Here is a 20,312-nt window from a genome sequence, read left to right on the forward strand (position 1 = left end):
AAGCATTTCAATTCAACTTGCCAAGAGTATTCTAACCAACCCAACTCCACTTCAAGGTTCATCAAACATTCCACATTGCTTGAAGCATCAACCACCAAAAACTGAATCAATTTTGCATGAACCATATTTACATCTACCTAAAGCTTCTTTTCATCTCCTATAGAAACAGCATGTGTGTTCCTAAATTCTTAGGCAATTCACAGGTGGTCCTGCCTATGTAAAAAGACTTGCAGACCACACAGAAAACCAGATTGACCACAAATTTAGATTTACAAGTAAAAGTTCCATTCACGTCCGCTCTTAAGCCCTTAAGATACGTTTCTTCAGTATACAAGAAAATGGACATATTGCAATTAAAGCATTTAAGCATGCCCCCTCTGTCAATACTACTTTGACATATTTAAAGCTTTGCCTGAAAATAGCTTTTAAACTCTTGGCCCTTTGTGTAAAGGTCTTTCACCTATTACACTTAAAATCTCAGTATTGCCACCAAAAAGTTTACAATTTTTTGTTTCATCTTTTATAACTCCAGAAACTAGACTGGCATCCTTACTCTCATTTGTGAATGCCTAGTGCTCTTTGAATGATCTCCTTTTCTCTGAGCTGCTATATCTGACATTACGGTACAAACCTATGGCTTCGGATAACCCCTCACAAAAATTACCTTTGTTGACCAAATCTTCTCCAGTTGTTAAATAACTTGCAAAAGCTGACCCTTGACCATATTTTCTTTGTTTTTTTTTTTTTTTTTTTTTTAAGGGTGCATGCTATCATGCAAATAAGTATCGTTTTGCACCGCTTTCTTAATTTTGTGACTAATTTGCCATCATCCTTAAAAATATTAAAGGTCCAAAAATGTAATGGTAATAGAACTAAAATGACAAGTAAACTCCAAACAGGAACAAGTCCCCCTCCACATCATAAACACAAATAAAACTGAACACTATCTTCATGTAATCACTCCGTAGTAGGATTCCCACTGATACATAAACTAGCATAACTGGGGGCCACTGCTGCCCCCATTGCTACACCATTTGGCAAGCAATAAAAATTAAAATGTAAAAAATTGCAACTAAGGATCAAGTCTAATTACATTAAACAGTTTTCTGACAGCACTAACTTTAGACCAACAATTCTTGTCAACTGTTTCCATACCATCAACATTTGGTATCAATGTATATAAGGACTTCATATCCAATGTTACCAGTAAATCACTGTCAAACTCTCTAAGCTTGTCAACAAAATCAAGAGTCTTATACTAGAATTAACCACTACTTTTTGCAGAGGTTTGTCTACAAAAATAGCTATACTTTCAGTTTTACCGTTGACACTGGAGACGGTGGATCTTGGTGGGGGGATTGTATAAATCCTTGTGGATTTTTGGAATACCAAAACAGACTAAGTTTGGTGTTATGATAAAATACTTTCTAGTGGCTTCAGCAATTCTTCCATAAAATCAGAGAAGAGATTTAATTTCTTTAAAAGTGACTTCTGTAATAGGGTCAGACAACAGCTCAAACACTTGCCATTCATACACGTTTGTCTAAAACCACTAGTTCTCCCCCCTTTGTCTACTTTAAATACTAGAAGCATTTCTTAAGGAGGTTAAATGGTTTCCTTTCTTTGATAGACAAATTGTAGTATTTAACTTGGCTTGTTACCCAATACATCAATTTACAATTCACATTTAAAAACATTTCTAGTTCTCTACTTAAAGGTGGATTAAAGACACTAGGTTTAAAAAAACTTTTCCGTTTTAGACCATTCACTTTTAAATACCTTAAAATTTAGCTGCCTCACATAATCCCAAAGACTATCTCCATTTTATCGGCCTGTTTGGCAGGTACAAAATTCCACCCTTTACTTAAAATAGGACGCATTCTTCAGTTGAAAATACAATTAGACAAACTGACAATTTTAAAACACAGTACCCAAGTTCTGCGAACATAAAACTGTTCATTTTTGTCTGTTGTACTGTTTTTGCAAAAATAATTTTTGCTGTGGCAGTTACTTGTGCCCAAGTCTTAATTTGGCTGCCTGTTTATACACACACGGGTCACTTTATAATTTCGAAATACTGAAATCCCGAATTTCAGTATCCCGAATTTATAAAGTCGAACCTTCAAAATAGCGAAAGTGCATAATCGCAAACCCGGCAAATTGACAATTTTAAAACACAGTACCCAAGTTCTGCGAACATAAAAAGTACAGTTTTGTACCTACCATAAATGTAGATGTTAGAGGATCTACATTGCTGCAGTCATAACCTGTGGGTAGTCCGCTGTCCTCGGTCGGCCCGAATACCAAAGAGCTAGGCTGGCATCGGCCATTGTCGCCCAGAGCTGACGTAAGTACGTAGTGGTACTTAAGCGCATGACCGACGCCATATCCTCAGTCTTTCTTGGCCCAGATGTCAGAAGGCCTACCAAAGAAAGGCCAGAGCCCAAATAGTAAACACCCAACCACCAGTGTGGAAATAAAGAGTATCCCAAAATGAAACACAGCAACCACAACTATAGAGGGGGAAGGAGGGAGGGATAATAGGACTGCAGCAATGTAGATCCTCGAACATCTACATTTATGGTAGGTACAAAACTGTACTATGTTCTTCGTCTCACATTGCTGCAGTCATAACCTGTGGGTAGAATCCCAAAGCAAAGGAAAAGGGAGGCTGGCAAACTAAATAGCATTAGGAGCTGCTAACATGCCCTGTAAAACTGCAGTGGTAAACCCAGCCCTGGACTTGGAATAAAGAGGGAGATGGTAATGCTTAGTAAAAGTGTGTACTGAACTCCAAGTAGCTGCCTCCAAAATATCCTTAGTAGCTACCCCCCTCAAAAAAGCAGTAGATGTGGCAGTAGCCCTGGTAGAATGAGGTCCGATTCCAGCAGGAATATTCTTCCCATGATGAGAACAAAAAGCAATACATTGACGAATCCACTTAGAAATAGTCTGCTTTGAAACAGCTTTCCCTTGTGAACCCAAAGCAAAGGAAACAAATAACTGTTGAGTCTGCCTGAACTCCTTAGTTCTGCTCAAATAATAACGTAGCTGCCTGTGGATATCCAAAGAATGCAAGACTTTTTCCCCCTTATTTTGGGGATCAGCATAAAAAGTAGGCAAATGAATAGACTGGTTCAAGGCCACATTAGAAATCACTTTAGGCATAAAAGTAGGGTTAGTACGCAAAGAAACTCTATCCTTATGGAATATTAGAAAGGGTTCAACTGCCATGAGTGCCTGCAATTCAGATACCCTCCTAGCAGAACTAATGGCCAACAAAAAAGCAGTCTTCCAAGACAAAAACTTCAATGCAGACGTAGTTGCAGGTTCAAAAGGAGGTAAAGTAAGCTTCTCCAACACAAAATTGAGATCCCAGGAAGGAGTAGGAGCTCTACGTGGGGGTCTTATATTTTTTTGCCCCTTTAAGAAATTGTTTGAACAAAGGGTGAGAAAATAAGGGAGGGTCACAATCATAGTGAGCAGAAATGGCTGCAGCATGAACCTTCACAGAAGAGAATGACAAACCCTTGTCCAGTAATTCAGTAAGATACTGTAGTGCAAAACTCAAATTAGGTACTGAAACATCAAAGCCCTTCGCTGTGCTCCAAAGAAAAAATCTCTTCCATTTATCAGCATAAACTTTGAGTACTAGGCCGCCTGGCTTCCAAAATGACATCTAAAACCTGTTGAGGAAGCTGAGACCCCACCGGCTCCATTACAGAATACGCCAGGCTGTTAGATGCAGGGACTGCACCCTGACATTGAGAAAATGATTGTTTGACTGGGATAACAAATGTGGAATCTGTGACAAAGGCCAAGGAGGCTCCTGAATTAAACTCCTCAGCAGAGGATACCAATGCTGACGTGGCCAATCTGGTGCTATTAGAATCATGCAAGGCTTGTCCCGCCTGACTTTCAAGAGTACCTTGGGAAGAAGAGGCAGAGGAGGGAAAGCATAAACGTGAAGGTTGTTCCAACTGAAAGACAGAGCATCCACTTTCCAAGCATTTGGGTGGAACATCTTTGTGCAAAATTTTGGCAGTTGGAAATTCCGTGGAGAAGCGAACAGATCTAGGTCTGGAGCTCCCCAAGCCACGGTCAACTGTTTGAAACCCTGAGGGTCCAGTTTCCACTCGTGGGGATCCACAATTTGTCTGCTCAATACATCTGCTAGGGAGTTCTGTGCTCCTGGCAGAAACCGTGCTTGAAGATTGATGTGCAAACTTAGAGCAGTCTCCCACAATATCATTGCTGGTCTGCAAAGAGGGTAGGAATGGGTTCCCCCCTGCTTGTTGATGTACCACATGACTGTTGTGTTGTCTGTTTGAATCAACACCTGTCCCGGCTGAAGTAGGTCCTTGAAGGCCATCAAGGCAAATTGGACTGCTAACATCTCCTTCATGTTGATATGCAAATGCAGAAGTTTGGGAGGCCACCTGTCTTGTATCCATTTCCCATTGAAGTGTGCTCCCCAAGCCAAGTCTGAGGCATCCGTCGTTAGGATCCGACTCGCCTCTGGTCTGGACACAGAGTCCCTTGTTTAGGTGACATTCCTGAGCCCACCACAAGAATTCCTTCTGGATGCAAGGTAAAATCCGAATGACTGTGTCCAAATTGTGGCAGTGTTGAGTCCACACACTTTTGAGATACCATTGTAGCTTCCTCATATGCAGTTTGGCATTGGGAAGTACTAGAATGCAAGATGCCATGAACCCCAAGGCTTGAAGGACTGTCCTTGCAGTCAGCCTGGACATTACGGATAATTGCTGGAAGTATAGATGAAAAGTTCTTTGTTTGTCCGGGGTCAGAAATGCCATCTGAGAAGCTGTATTCAGTCTCACACCCAGAAAGCACATGTCCTGAGAGGGCACTAGACTGGACTTTATTTCGTTCACAGAATACCCTAGGCATCTTAAAACTGCCATCACATACTGGAGATGTAGTAACTTGTCTGTTTTGAGCAAGAATCAGGCAATAGTCCAGATAATGATAAATTTGTATTCCTCTGTCTGAAGAAAGCAATTACAGGAGCCAGAACTTTTGTGAATACCCTGGGCGCAGTAGATAAACCAAAGGGCAATGCAGAGAACTGATAATGAGAAGTACCAGTCCGAAATCTCAGGAATCTCCTGCAGCTGGGCCTGATAGGAATGTGAAGATAGGCCTCAGATCCAGGGTTACCATCCAGTGATCCTTGCCTAGCATAGGCAGAAGTTGTAACGTTAACATCTTGAACTTTGGAATGTCTAGGTAGGTATTGAGAATGGACAAATCCAGAATTGGTCTCAAAGTGTTTCCTTTCTTTGGCACTAGGAATAGACGGGAATAAAATCCTAGGCCTACTTCTGACGGAGGGACCACCTGAATTGCCCTCATCTGCAAAAGTAAAGAAATTTGCTCCTGAGCCTCCAGCCTTTGCTGAGGAGGCACCTCCGGCATGCCTTTGAAAGGAGGAAGTGTGAAAATAAAACTTGTAACCTTGATTTATTATATCCAACACCCATTTGTCCTGGGTGACCAAATGCCAGTTTTGCTTGAAAAGTCCCAACTTTCCTCCTAGAGGAGCTGCCAGTAAAGAAGGGTCTGGCAGAGGAAGATACAGGTCATTGGGTCTGTTTACGAAAGGACTGACCCCTGCCCTCACCAGAAGACTGTGCAGGAGAACTCCAAGTCCTAGGTCTGAAAGAACCCTGAGCGTGAGTCCTGCCTCTACCACGTCTAGACCTGCCCTTAGACTGATGATCCGAAGAAGGATAAGACCATCCCTCTAGTAGGCCAATTCCTGCTAAACTTAGGGGGCTGCACCTGCATAAAATCCTTGACCGCCTGCATAGACTTAGCCTTATCTTCCATCTTTTTCAAAACTGGATTCCACAGGGGGACCAAAAAGTACTTCAGATTGTAGAGAAGCATCCAAAATCCGACCCTTAACATGCTCTGACAAATTTTGATCCTTAAGCCAGGCATGTCTACGAATAACTGAACCTGTAGCAGCCACCCTGGATGAAGCCTGAAGAGCATCGAAACCACACTGCAAAGAATGTTTGCCAACCTGATCTGATGCATGAACCAACTCCTGGAGCTCCTTACGCTCTATACCCTCAGATAAAGCATCCACCTTAGATTTCAATTGGTCTAACAAAGTTCTGATACTTCAGCATATGAAATTGGCAATTCAAAGCCCTCATAGCTAACGTAGAGGAGGTGTACATTTTTCCCCCCACCTATCTAACGCTCTAGAATCTTTGTCCAAAGGAACTGGATTCTTAGCCACAGAAGCCCTAACACCCTTCGGACCTTGAATAATAGTTTCCGGATCAGCTCTGGGACTCTTGTACAAATACTTATGTGCTTCTGGAACTCTGTAATACCTGTCTGGCTTAACAGGGGCAGGAGGCAAAGAATCAGGATTAAGGGAAGATTCAGAAAAAACATCCTGAACATCATCTAAGACAGGAGGAATAGCCAAGGGCCTATGTTGTGGCAGAAACAAAAATTCCCTAAGCCATTTCCGGGAGTCTGAAAAATCCTGACCGTCCCACTTGAAATGTTCCCTCATGGAATGTAAAGTCTCAGAAAAAGAAAAATCCTCTGGAGGAGAAGCAGAAGGACAAGAGTCCTCTGCCTCCGAATCTGAATAGGAAGGGAAATCCTGAATTTCTTCAGCTGAGGAATCAGAGTAGTCTGAAGAATGATCCATTCCCTCCAAATCTGGCTCCACCCTAGGCCTCTTCTCTGGGGGGGGGGGGGGCATAGAACCCCTAATCAAAGTAATCAAGTCCTCTGCCATTTTCAACATATGCTTTTAGGAACAGGGGCTGGAGAACTAGAGCTATGACCAGGGCCCACAAGACAAGATTTGGCCTTAGCATGGCCTTTAGCCACTGAAGTAGAAGGCCTAATCACCTTTTGTAAAGATGGAACTACAGATACCTGAGAAGCACCCTCAGCTGGGCCTAACTCCTGAGAGGCCAACTCCTGCAAAAGTAAAGGTTGCCCCTGGGATTCAGCCGAACCCTCGGCAGGATCCACAGATTCAACCGGAGGCTCCGAAGAACTGGCGTCCGCAACAGACGACTCATCCGGTTTAGACCTCAAAGATTTATCTTTGCGCTTCTTAGTGGTAGCGGGCGTCGGAGGATCCGACGGCATGTTATAATTACAGTTTACCGAAAACAAGCCTGGCACAGTCTAATCTACGTTTAATGGTGCGCTTATTAAATCTAGCACAAAAGCGACACCCGACCACGTCGTGCTCAGGCCCCAAGCAAGGAATCGGAGGATCCGACGGCATGTTATAATTACACAGTTTACCGAAAACAAGCCTGGCAGTCTAATCTACGTTTAATGGTGCACTTATTAAATCTAGCACAAAAGCGACACCCGACCACGTCGTGCTCAGGCCCCAAGCAAGGAATACAGAAAGAATGATAATCCCTATGAGGTATCTGTTTCCCCACAAGAAATGCAATTAACTTTTTCTGACATCCGGATAACTGAGGCAAGAAAAGACAAAAATTTCCCCAACTGGGTATTTAGCTCAACTTCGTCTTCGGTCTGAAACTCGGTAAATGAAAATTTCAGAACACCGAACGGCACTTGCAAACGCTGCTTCTGCTTCGGACCACGCGGCAAGAAAGACTGAGGATATGGCGTCGGTCATGTGCTTAAGTACCACTACGTACTTACGTCAGCTCTGGGCGACAATGACCGATGCCAGCCTAGCTCTTTGGTATTCGGGCCGACCGAGGACAGCGGACTACCCACAGGTTATGACTGCAGCAATGTGAGACGAAGAACATCTGTTCATTTGTCTGTTGTAATGTTTTTGCAAAAAAAATTTTTGCTGTGGCAGTTACTTGTGCCCAAGTCTTAATTTGGCTGCCTGTTTATACACACACGGGGTCACTTTAGAATTTCAAAATACTGAAATCCCGAATTTCAGTATCCCGAATTTATAAAGTCGAACCTTCAAAATAGCGAAAGTGCATAATCGCACACCCGGCTATCTCAAATTCACAGTTATGGCTTTATAGTACGTTACCTGCAGTGTAAGTGGATGGGGTCTGGTGCTGTGTGTAGATTTAGGTGTAATTTAAGGTGTGTGAGAATGTGTCAGTTGAACATCTGGGTTAGGATAGGCAGGTGAAAGTGTGGGTGTGTCTCAGATGTGTTTGGGTTTGCGTACGTGTGATGTGTGTGTGCGCGAGGGACTGTAGAATGCGTGGGTGTGTTTCCCCTCAGATCTTGGAGTTAGTATATATAAGTGGGGGGTGTGGGGGGCGCTGTTTGTATGTAGTGTAGGTTTTGTGTGTGTGTTAGTTTGTTGTGGTGTGGGTTGGATGTGTGTGTTGGGCTTCTGTTCGTGATTTTGTAGTTTTGGAATTTGGGAAGTTCAACTTTATGGTTTTGAAATACTGCAATTCGGGATTTCAATATTAAGATTAAGTGTACGTACACATGTATATATACATACATATATATTACATACACGTTTATTTCTATATATGCATACATATGGGCAGAGATGTCAGCCCTCTGAAAATCCTGTTGAACCTGCCTATTTAACTGTTCAGTAGTCGTGCTAGCGTTAGCAGGAAGTGGTAAAAACAGAGGGGTTAACTTATATCAGGCATTGCTTTTCTTTGGGTTTCTCCGACACAAATGCTCAGATCTTTTGGCACATTTGCCCCACTGCTATTGCTTTCAGAACTTCCTGAATCCACGTTTACTGCCTCTTCATTCTGTGGCAGTATGCTGTACGTCAAAAGCTACCCCCCCCCTGCATAATCAGAACCATTTCAAATCTGTCTTTTTAATAAAACATTCAACTCGATTCAACAATCTTGTACAAGACACATATCAGACTCAAAGTTATCTATTGATGTAGTTTCCTTGAGTCTAAGAAAGTCGGAAAGGATTTTATCATTCAACAGTCCAGTCTGAGCTGTAAGCAACAGTTCTCAAAAATCAGAGAAAATTTGTTTTATAATTTAGGCAGAGAAGATAGTTTTCTGAATACCTGCAGCAAAAGTGCTGCAATAGATTTGGTGAATTTCACGTAAACTCATAACTCACCTACAGTATTTTAATCTGCCCAATGAATTAGTTGGAATCAATTTTCCGCAAAACATATTGCAAACCTGGAACAAGTACTTTCTAAACCTTTATCCCATGCCTAAGGAATTACTAATTTCACAAGCTCTTTCCTTACCTTCAATGTTAACAGCTTTAATTAGCAGTTTATAATTATTAGTTATATGGGAATGCATGTTCATAGATTCAGTATTTAGGACTTCATATTTGCAGTTTTGATTTTTCAGATTCTATTTTCTGTTGCTGCTCCTCCACATTCACTATGTTATTGTGCAAATACAGCTGCAGCTTCACACTTAAAACAATTGGAACCTGTACGACAGCAGTGGCTAACCATTCTGGAAATTCAGAATTGCTACTCCCTTTGCAGTTGTGGAAAGTACTTTCAGAAGTCCTACTTACCTGTAACAGAAGTACGAATTTCTGCCTCATTGGTATTTTGGGTTGTCTGCCCCACTATCCTACCACTGGCCAGCTTTCAAAATCTCAGACTCCCGTCCCGCTCAGCTCCTGTGACAGCTCCATGGCTGAGCATATTGACTGGGAAGTCTTCAGAAGAGACGTGGAGCATGTGTTCAGGCTTTTTCACTTCCACAAAGAACAGGAAAGTACCTGAACAAGAATCAAGTAAGAGTAAATCTGCAGCTAACCAAAATACCATATTAAAAACAAAATTAATGAGGTTGAAACCCACCTCAACTAGAACAATCTAGGTGGTGTTGGGTGGATGCTGTTATTGTGGCAGTGAGGAATTTTAAAACATCTACAGGTAATATTGAACTTCCACAACTGTACTATCTTCTACCTTAGTAGCATTTCCCCAAAGCATACCCTACATGGGAGATGAAAAGGATACAGGAGGCCCGGCTGAGTGGTCTTAGCAAAGCTTGCTCAGGACCTTGCAAAGGAAACCAGTCTGCTCATAGCTTCTCCAAGCACTAGACGACCAGGCTGCTGCTTATAGAATGCTTAAGAGTCTCCACCCCTTTCCAATATGCCATTGAGAATAAGGCCCTAGTAGAGTAAGCCTTAACCTTGTCCTGGAAGATTTTTATTTTAGTGGGAGTAACAGAAAATAGGACAGCCATTGTGCAACAGTTTGCTTAGAGACAAGTTGACCTTTCTTAGCGCCCATGTAAGAGAAACAGTTTTTCAGCATTCCTGAAGGGCTGTGTTGTCAAGGGAGTACCCAAGTGGCCTCTACACTTCCACAGTATACAGCATTCTCCTTTGTTTCTTGGATCAGGCTAGAACAGACAGAACGGTAAATTCAGAAAAAACTCTAGGCATGATGGATTAGTGAAAAACTTAACCCACCATGACAGCTTGCAGCTCAGAGACTAGACTTGCAAAAGTCAGACCAATGACTTCTGAGTAATGAGCCAGAAAAAAAAAACAGCCCAAGAGGCAGGTTCATAAGTAGGAATGGTCAAATTTTCAAGTTGAGATCCCAGGGAAGAAAGTTTTACCTTTGGAAGGGGGTCTCTGGTGCAATACTCCTTTTATAACCAGTTTACCATGAAGACTAGAGGGGCATCCAAGGGCAGATAAGTGGAGACTGCCACAAGGTGAGCTTTGATAGCATAAAAATATCCCCAGGTAACTCAATATTTCAAAGCCGGACAAGTTTAAACCCTTTGAGATCTCGGTTATTGGCTTGCACCACTTAGAAAACATGTTCCACTTGTAAAATAATGATTTTATAGTTGCAGGTTTCTTCTCTCCTTTAAAATACCTGCTGCACATCCTTGTGGAATGACTGCCTAAGACATTAAAGTAGTGCAACTGCCATCCTAGGATTATTCCAAGTTTGGGTGCACAATTTGCCCCGGATGCTGTGTGGCAATCCTGTTCCAATGCCTATGGTAGTTGCCCTTGGCCCATTCCATTAAAAAGATTCAACTGTAACCTAATCTAAAACTGGTTACCATAATTAACTTTGGCAATTCTGAATATACAGAAAGTACCTTGGGAATAATTGGAAAGGGTTGAAATGCAACCAGAAATATTCCAGATCATGGGAATGGGAGCATGTCAATCTTAAGCATGGCTGCAAGGATATCCTTCAGGGACTTTTTCAGCACGGTTTTGAAAGGAGGCAAACAGCTCTATTTTGAAGCCATTAGGACTAGAATTTTGAGGAATAGCTGAGATCACGTCTAGGAGAGTAACAAAGAAAATACCCTGGCAAGTCAGAACTGTGTTTAATAGGAAGGCCATCCTTTCACTCTGTCTACAAGACACCTGGAAAAACACTTCATTGAGAGGTTGTGAGTAATGACCAAGGTTCAATTTGACATTTGACTGCGTTGGTCCAGCTGGTACAGAGCTCTTTTTCAGTGGAGACCCAGGGGAGAAAAGCTTCAGTTAGTACATGCATTTAAGTTGACAAACACAAAGATAATACAAAATCTCAAGTAGATCTACAGAAAAGCAGGATTACCACGACAGTCTACATATCAGCACGTATTAATGTGAAGTGCAGAGTTAAAAAAAATACACAGATAAAATTTACAAGGCAAAGAATTGTGGTTACAGTGTAGTACAAGGTGAGGTAGTAAGCGTTTTTAAACTTAGTCTTTCTTTCAACTGTTGAAAAGTTAAATCAGTACAGATTAAACTTGCTGTGAAAAGGAAAAGATGTAGCATGAAAAGATGGTTTACGAGTGCAGGTTCAAGACAGAGTTAGGAAAGATAACGCAGTGTTGAACTTAAGACTGATAGGAAGGTAGGGTTTCACTGAAGTAGGAGAAAAGCGAGATATTGGGTGGCCTATAGAGATGGGTCAGTCGGGGAGAGTTAGCATAGGCATAGTTTATTTTTGCTTAAGTGATTTTTTTGTACTGCCTTTCTGAATTGTAGTTTGGTTCTAGTGTCAGGTGTAAAGTGGTAGTTTATTCCAGTTTTCAGCAGGGTAACAGCTATAATGGTGTAGAAAGTGGGCTGGTACAAAATAGAATGCATTACTTGAAGCTGAGAGAGAAGGTTATGAGGTAATTCTAACCAGTTCAATTTATGGAGTGCTAGGCAGGGATGACAGGAGTATGGTAGTTCAGCAGTAAATTTAGCTACCTTATATGCAAACTCTAGTTTAGTAATAAGTGAGGTCTGGAAATTAGCCCAAACAAAGAACACAACTTCAGGGTAAGGTACCACCTCACAAAAAAATCTGTAAAAAATACCAAAGAAGAGAGGTAGATACGCCACGGCAATCAAAGTAAACCAGATAAAACAATGCATAAAATAATTCAAGGTGGCGGTAAAAACAATCCTTTATTCGAATTAGTAAGCGCTTTCACATCTCTCAGAACGCTTCAGACTTGAAATAAAACACCTAAATTCAAAACTGCTTAAGTAGCAGTATTGCACTATTAAAAGCTACATTCCTAACACATGACAAATGAACACATTGGTGCACAAACTAATTAAAAAAAAACTATCATATATAACAAATGATGAACCTCACCATAAGAAACATAGCTCAAATATCAATATATAAAAACATATTCATATTGCATAAAACATTTCCATATAAAATAGAACAGGTATTGCATATATTTATTTCATAGAATTAGCTAACAAACACCATGCATATATAAATAAACAAATAGAACTACTGTCCAAATGGTCTGCCAGAAAAGGCAGAAATGAAAACTCATCATTGAGACCATGTCCTTTATCCGCTGCTAACTTGATTATCCATTTAGCTTCTTCCTTTTCAGTACTATTACCGATATTCCCTAGTCTCTCTGGTATACGCATGTCCTAAAACCATAAATCTAAAAGCATGTATTGTGCCATGTTGCAGAACATGATTAGCTAAAGCATTGCCCTCATTCTCTCTACGAATGGCATAAATATGCTCCCTAATCCGTTCTCTCAGTGTTCTATTGGTCTTGCCAACATAAACGCATTGGCAATTGTTACACAGAGCAAGGTAAACCACATTTCTAGATTTACAATTAGCATAGTGGTTAAACTCATATCTAGCACCAGTATCCGGATGTTCAAAGACATTAGAGTTCATAATAAAACTACACGGATTACAATTATGGCAAGCATAAGTTCCCTTCCTTTGGGAGGTAGTCCTATTCCTCCCTTTCTTTTCATAGCAAAGCATCCTTTTTAGTGACTAAGCGTTTCTATAGCTGATACCAGGGTTAGTACCTACCAAGCCCTTAATGCTTTCATCCAACTGTAAAAATTCCCCAATGCTTTTTAATGACACCTACCACTGTACTATTATTAGTATAGGGAATAACTATCCTTCTTTCATATCTAGTTCTAGTATGTTGATCATATACTGGATTACTCCTTTTGATAGAGTAGTCCTGCTTGATCACGTTCAACTTCATGTAATGTTACAAAGTCTTTCCTATGATAACCTCTATCCATAAACTCCTGTTCCATCCCTACAATAACATCAGAAAACACAGAATCATCACTTAGGCGAGAGTGGTGTACAGCCTGATTCTTGACAATGTTCTTATGTATATGCGGTGGATGCATGCTATCTCTATGTAGGATGGCATTCCTCCTACAAGGTTTCCTATATACCTCTGTAATTAGTCTCATTATCCTTATGCAACTTACATCCAAAAATTCAATCCTTGTCTGTGAACTCGTACTAGTCAATGTCAGAAACGTTGTGGTTCCATTTACAAGTAAATTCTTCCAAACTTTCCAAATCTCCTCCCCAAATCAAAAAAAAAAAAAAAAAAAAAATCTACAAATAGTCTATAGTATTTGATAAATTTAGAGCATGTCATATGTTCTAATATACATGTCACCTCCCAATATGCTAGTACTAAATTAGCACAAGAGTTGGCACATGAAGTGCCCATCGCTACACCTTTCGTCTGAAGATAGTAGCCACTATTGAAAGCAAACACATTATTAAGAACCAATTCCAACAGCATGGTAATCCTCAATCTGGTTATTGTTCAGACCCTTGCGTATCAAATACAACCTCAAAAAATCTACACCTACTTCATTGGGTATACTTGTAAAAGTACAGTTTTGGACCTACCATAAATGTAGATACTAGAGTGCTCATACAGCTGCAGTCATAACAGATGGGTTATCCTGCCATCAGGCGGGTCCTCGGTCAGCCGAATTCCAAAGTCTAGGTCCGGCGTCAGTGGTCGTTGCTTCTTCCCTGACATCAGTGCGGCAGGGGTATAAGAGCCAGTCGACGCCATCTTCTTCAGTTTTTCTTGCCCCAGATGTCAGGTGCCCCCAGAAGGAAGGCAAAACAAACTTATGTAATCATGCAATATAGAATAATGAAAAAACAGTAGCTTGCAAGCAAATACACCATAAAAGAATACCCCAAATAGATTTATGAGAAGATGTTTGCCATAAGGCCTGTCCTAAGAGGGGATGGAGAGAGGGAAACCTGGACTGCAGCTGTATGAGCACTCTAACATCTACATTTATGGTAGGTACAAAACTGTACTATGTTCATCGTGCATACAGCTGCAGTCATAACAGATGGGTAGAATCCCAAAGCTAAGTAGGGGTGGCAGGCACTAAGTGGAACTAGGAGGAACAAGGATGCCCTGCAAGACAGCTGTGGCAAATCCCGCTCTAGACTGAGTAAAGTGGAAGGTGACAGTGTTTGGAGAAAGTGTGCACTGAACTCCCAAGTGGCTGCTTCCAAAATGTTCTTGGTAGGAACCCCCCTGAGGAAAGCTGCAGAGGTAGCTGTGGCCCTTGTGGAGTGGGACCTGATGCTTGAAGGCACAGCTTTTTCCATGAAATGAGTAACAAAAGCGTATGCAGTGGGCTATCCATTTTGAGATTGTTTGGAGATGGCCTTTCCTTGAGCACCTGTAGCATAGGACACAGAGCTGCTCGGATTTCCTGAATGGTTTTGTCCTGTCCAAATAACGTAGTTGTCTGTGAATGTCCAAGGAATGCAGTAGTCTTTCCCCTTTGTTTTTGTGGGTTAGGGTAAAAGGTAGGTAAGTGGATAGTCTGATTCAAGGCTACACTGGATACTACCTTTGGCATAAAAGGTAGGGTTAGTTCGTAAGGAAACTCTGTCCTGATGGAAAATGATGAAAGGTTGCACAGCCATGAGGGCCTGTAGTTCCGAAACCCTGCGTGCTGAGGTGATAGCCAGAAGGAAGGCTGTTTTCCATGACAAATATTGTAGTTCTGTTGAAGCAGCTGGCTCAAAATGGAGGAAGGGTCAGTTTTTCCAATATGAAGTTAAGGTCCCAAGCAGGGACTGGTGGTTTCCTTGGGGGGTTTTATATTCTTAGCCCCTCTAAGGAACTGTCTTGAGAGGATGAGAGAATAAAGGAGGATCTGTGTTGTATTGTGCAGAATGGCTGAAGCATGGATTTTGATGAAGTCCACTAACATCTCAGCTAGGTACTGTAATATTTGAGGTATATTTATTACCCAAGGATTCTGGCCTTTTTTCTGATTCCAGGCACAAAACCGCTTCCATTTGGTGGAATAGGCTTTTCTAGTAGAAGGTCTTCTGGCCCCCAAGATGACATCCTGCACCTCCTTGGAGAGGAGGGTCTGTTGGGAAATCAAGGGATTCTCCATGTGGCTAGATTTAGGGTTTTGAGCTGGCTGTGAAGGGTTTTGAAGTTGCGCTGGGACAACAGAAGAGGCACTAGAGGTAGGATCCATGGTGAGGAATGCATCAGGCTCTTCAGGAGTGGATACCAGTGTTGTCTTGGCAAGTCTGGAGCAATGAGAATCATTTTCGGCCTCTCTGCTCTGGCTTTTAATAGAACTTTGGGCAGCAGAGGGAGAGGCGGAAAGGCATAGACAGTCAATGTTGTCCAATTGAAAGTGCATCCACTTTCCAGGCCTGTGGATGATGGGTCCTTGAGCAAAATTTTTTCAGTTGGTAATTTCTGAGGGTAGCAAAGAGATCTAGGTCTGGCTGTCTCCATGCTAGAGTTATCTTTGTGAAAACTTGAGGATGCAACTTCGTGTGGATCTGTCATATTTCTGCTTAGGCTGCCAGTGTGTTTTCCTTCCCTGGTAGGAATTGTGCCTGAAGTTGGATTTGCAATTCTAGAGCTGTGTTCCAAAGGGTCATGGCTAGTCTGCACAGGGGGTATGAATGAGTTCCCCCCTATTTGTTTATGTACCACATCACTGTGGTGTTGTCTGTCCTCATCAATAGCTGGCCTGGATGCAGTAGGTTTTTGAAGGCCATAATAGCATTTTGCACTGCTAGCATTTCCTTGTTGATGTGTAGGTGCTTCTCTTTTTGGGACCATTTACCCTGAATGCACTGATCTTTCATGTGTGCCCCCCAGGCGTAGTCCGAGGCGTCTGTTGTGATGATTTGATTTGCCTGAGGTATGCAGAAAGGGAGACCTTTCTTTGGCATGCTTGAGCCCACCACAGAAATTCCTTTTGAAGACATGGAATGAGTGGTATAATTGTTTCCAAACTGTGGCTGTGTTGAGACCATAAGTTTTTTAGGTACCATTGAAGTTTCCTCATATGCAGCTTTGCACATGGGGATCAGCAGGATGCAAGATGCCATGAATTCCAGAGCCTGCAGGACTTTCCTTGCAGTCAGCCTGGTGAAGGTTGCCATTTTGCTGAAGTATTGAGATAGTTGCCCTTGTTTGCCTGGCGTGAGGTAGGCCATCTGGGTGTTTGTATTCAAGCTGGCACCCAGGAAAATTATTGTTTGAGAGGGTATTAGTTTTGATTTTTTTTTTGGTGACTGTGTATACCAGAAAGTTCAACAGTTATTACAAACACCAGGTGTTTCAGAAGTATGTCCTTGCTGTCCGCTTGGATCAGGCAGTCGTCCAGATATGGGTATATTTGTATTCCTTGAAGTCTGCAGAAGGCAATTACTGATGCCAGGCATTTCGTAAACACTCTGGGCGCAGTAGATAAGCCAAAGGGCAATGCAGAGAATTGATAATGGGTTGAACCTGCAAGAAATCTGAGGTATCTTCTGCAATCTTGTCTGATAAGGACATGCAGGTATGCCTCCTTGAGGTCCAATGTTACCAGCCAAGACTCCTTGCCCAGCATGGGAAGAAGCTGCTGTAATGTGAGCATCTTGAATTTTGGTACCTGTAAATGTGTTTAGGATGGATAGATCTAAAATATGTCTCCAATCTTTGTCTTTCCTTGGTACCAGGAATAATCTGGAATAAAACCCTTGACCTTGTTCTTTTGCAGGCACCTCTTGAATAGCTTTCATGTCCATGAGAGCTGAAATTTGTTTTTGTGCCTCCGCCCTTTGATTTTGTGACAGGTTTGGCATGCCTCTCATTTTTGGAAGGGTGTGAAAGTGGAATCTGTAGCCTCTGTCTATAATGTCCAGGATCCATGTGTCTTTTGTGACAATATGCCAATTTTGAGAATAATGCCAGTTTTCTGCCTAAAGGTGCTGCCATCAAAGCTTTGCTTGGCAGGTAAAGGAGAAAGTCATTGCGTCTGCTTTCTGAATGACGCATCTATCTTCTCCACCTCTTGGGGTTGGCGCTTGCAATTGCCTGGCTCTGAATGATCCTTGCGATTTCCCTCTACCCCCTCTGGTGCCTGTATCTGCCTCTGAGGTCTGTCCGTGGCTGGAAAGGACCAATTTTTTGAAGGCCAGTTTCTGCTGAAACGTGGAGGTTGTACCTGCAGGAAATCTTTCACTATTTGCATTGATCTCGCCTTTTCCTCCATTTTCTTTAGTACCTCCTCAGCTTTAACACCAAACAATACATCTTTTTGAAGAGGTGCATCTAGTAATTTAGCTTTGACATGATCTGGTAAGGCTTGTTCTTCGAGCCAAGCATGTCTACGTATGACAGACCCTGCAACAGCAGCTCTACATGAGGCCTCTAAAGCATCAAAACCACACTGCAAGGTATGTTTTTACCCACTTGCTCTGCACTATGCAACAAATCTTGCAACTCTTAAATCTGGTTGCTCAGGTTGTGTCATTTTGCTTTTCAACTCTGATAATAAAAACTGTTGATACTTTAACATATGGAACTGACAGTTTAATGCCCTCATGGTTAAAGTGGCCGAGGTATACACCTTTTTCCCCCACCTTTCTAAAGCTCTGGAATATATATATATATATATATATATATATATATATATATATATATATATATATATATATACATATATATATATAGTATAAAGAATAGTATAAATACAGCTATATAATATAATATATGAAGTAGATAAAATATGAGACAAATAAAACCAGTGCAAATTGTAATGTATTATTTGTATTATGAAATATTCAAGGCTCAAAGACAACTACAGCATATTAAAAACTATAAATATAGATGTAAATATAAATATCAATGTAGTGTAAATAAATTATTATAAAACTTATTATATAACCTAGAGCTTATAAATATATAAAAATGTAAATAAATAAATGAATGAATGAATAAATCTTTTGTTAAAAATGTTATAATGAATTGATTAATTGATTAAATTAAATTAAATAATTCAGTATTAATTGAATATGTTCAAAGTATATTAGTTAGTGTATTAATATAAAAGATAAAGATAAATAAAGATAAATGGACCGAGTACACGGTGTAAAAGTGTAAAAAAACTAATGTCAAGTCAAATTAATAAAATATTTCTATGTGTTGGGTATATAAATGTATTTATTATTAAATCCATTAGTTAGGCTCTGTGAATTTCCAGTGGTAGACATCTTAATATAGTCATTTCTCCACTAAGCAGTCTTCCATAACATTTTGAAAAACATTTTGTATCATTTCAAAACATTTTCAAGACATTTAAAAAAAAAACATTTTAGAACATTTAAAACATTTCAAAACATTTTAAAATATTTCAAGACATTTTAAAACTTTTCCACTTTAGGACATTTTCACTTTTGGGTCATTTGCTAGTATTTTCAATGCAGGGGTGATTGATATGTGGTCATTCAGACCCCATTTACTACAGGCGTCCAACCTGAGTTGCCAGATCATCTCCCTATATTCAACCTTGGTTTCCCAATCACCCCCAAATTTATAACAATTTACACTACATTGATATTTATATTTACATCTATAATACATTACAATTTGCACTGGTTTTATTTGTCTCATATTTTATCTACTTCATTATATAGCTGTATTTATACTATTCTTTATACAGTATATATATATATATATATATATATATATATATATATATATACACATATACACACACACACCTATCTATTTTTGGAATATTTATTAATAGAACAGTATGTTTGAATATTTTAATATGTGGAATTTGAATACAGTTGGAGTGGGTTTAACATGGAAGTGAATGTCCCTTTAAACTGTGTGGTATCTGCCTATATCAATTAATTTATTAATTAACTTAATTACTATTGGGAACTATATATAAAAAGCTGTTGTTTTAATTTAAAACAGATTCTGATGAAGTCTCCGTAAAGGAGACGAAAGCGCTAAATCTGACTGTCCATTGTTGTTTTTTGTATTAAAGTCTAAAATTATTAACTTTATACACTCTCCGCCTCTTCATGGTGTATGCTGGCGTTTACGAGGAAGGTGAAGCAGAATTGATGTAACACATATGGGACAGCCTTAATTGTGCCGGAACGTTTTACTTTTTGGGGAACTAAATGATCCAGACACTCAGTGGATTGTGTTGCGATGCTAGTGATGGTTTCGGCATAAGTTGGTAGAGTGGTTTCCCATGGCCAAGAAAATACATTCCCTCTGGAGAAATCCAAACAGTCTCTCTCTCCAGTTTCCTTTTCTTTGTCAAGAGTAATTTGTTGTCTAATGCTTTCATAGTAGTCGCTTTATCAGCGAAAAATCTTCTCTGTACATCAGAAAGAATAAAAGTCAGCCATTTCTCTAGAACTAGAGCCTCTTTTTGAAGCTCTTTGATAGTATTATATTGTTCGATGAGGAGCTTCATATATCCAGAACTTCTCTAAATTTAGCTGCTGCCATTTAGATTTACCTCTACCTTGGGAATTATTATTTTATGCACTGACTTTTATCCGGTTTACTTTGATTGCCGTGGCATATCTACCTCTTTGGTATTTTTTTTTTTTTTACAGTTTTTTGTGAGGTGGTATCTTACCCTGAAGTTGTGTTCTTTGTTTGGGCTATATATCTTTGATCACATCAGGGACATGACAGAAGAAACCAGAGTAACATCTGATGGAGTTATAGAACCAAGGACAGTTGAATTTACCCAAATGCTGACTATGGATGGGAATC

General features: G+C 40.5%; 1 protein-coding gene across 5 annotated transcripts in view; it reads right to left on the minus strand.

Annotated features, from left to right (window-relative positions):
- ELAVL2 (ELAV like RNA binding protein 2) overlaps positions 1–20,312 on the minus strand; it is a 1,537,668-nt gene that overhangs the window by 1,218,186 nt on the left and 299,170 nt on the right. The gene's annotated exons all lie outside the window — the stretch shown is intronic.

Source organism: Protopterus annectens, chromosome 2.part0, assembly GCF_019279795.1.
Source record: "Protopterus annectens isolate FY-2018-M chromosome 2.part0, PAN1.0, whole genome shotgun sequence".
Taxonomy (NCBI): domain Eukaryota; kingdom Metazoa; phylum Chordata; order Ceratodontiformes; family Protopteridae; genus Protopterus; species Protopterus annectens.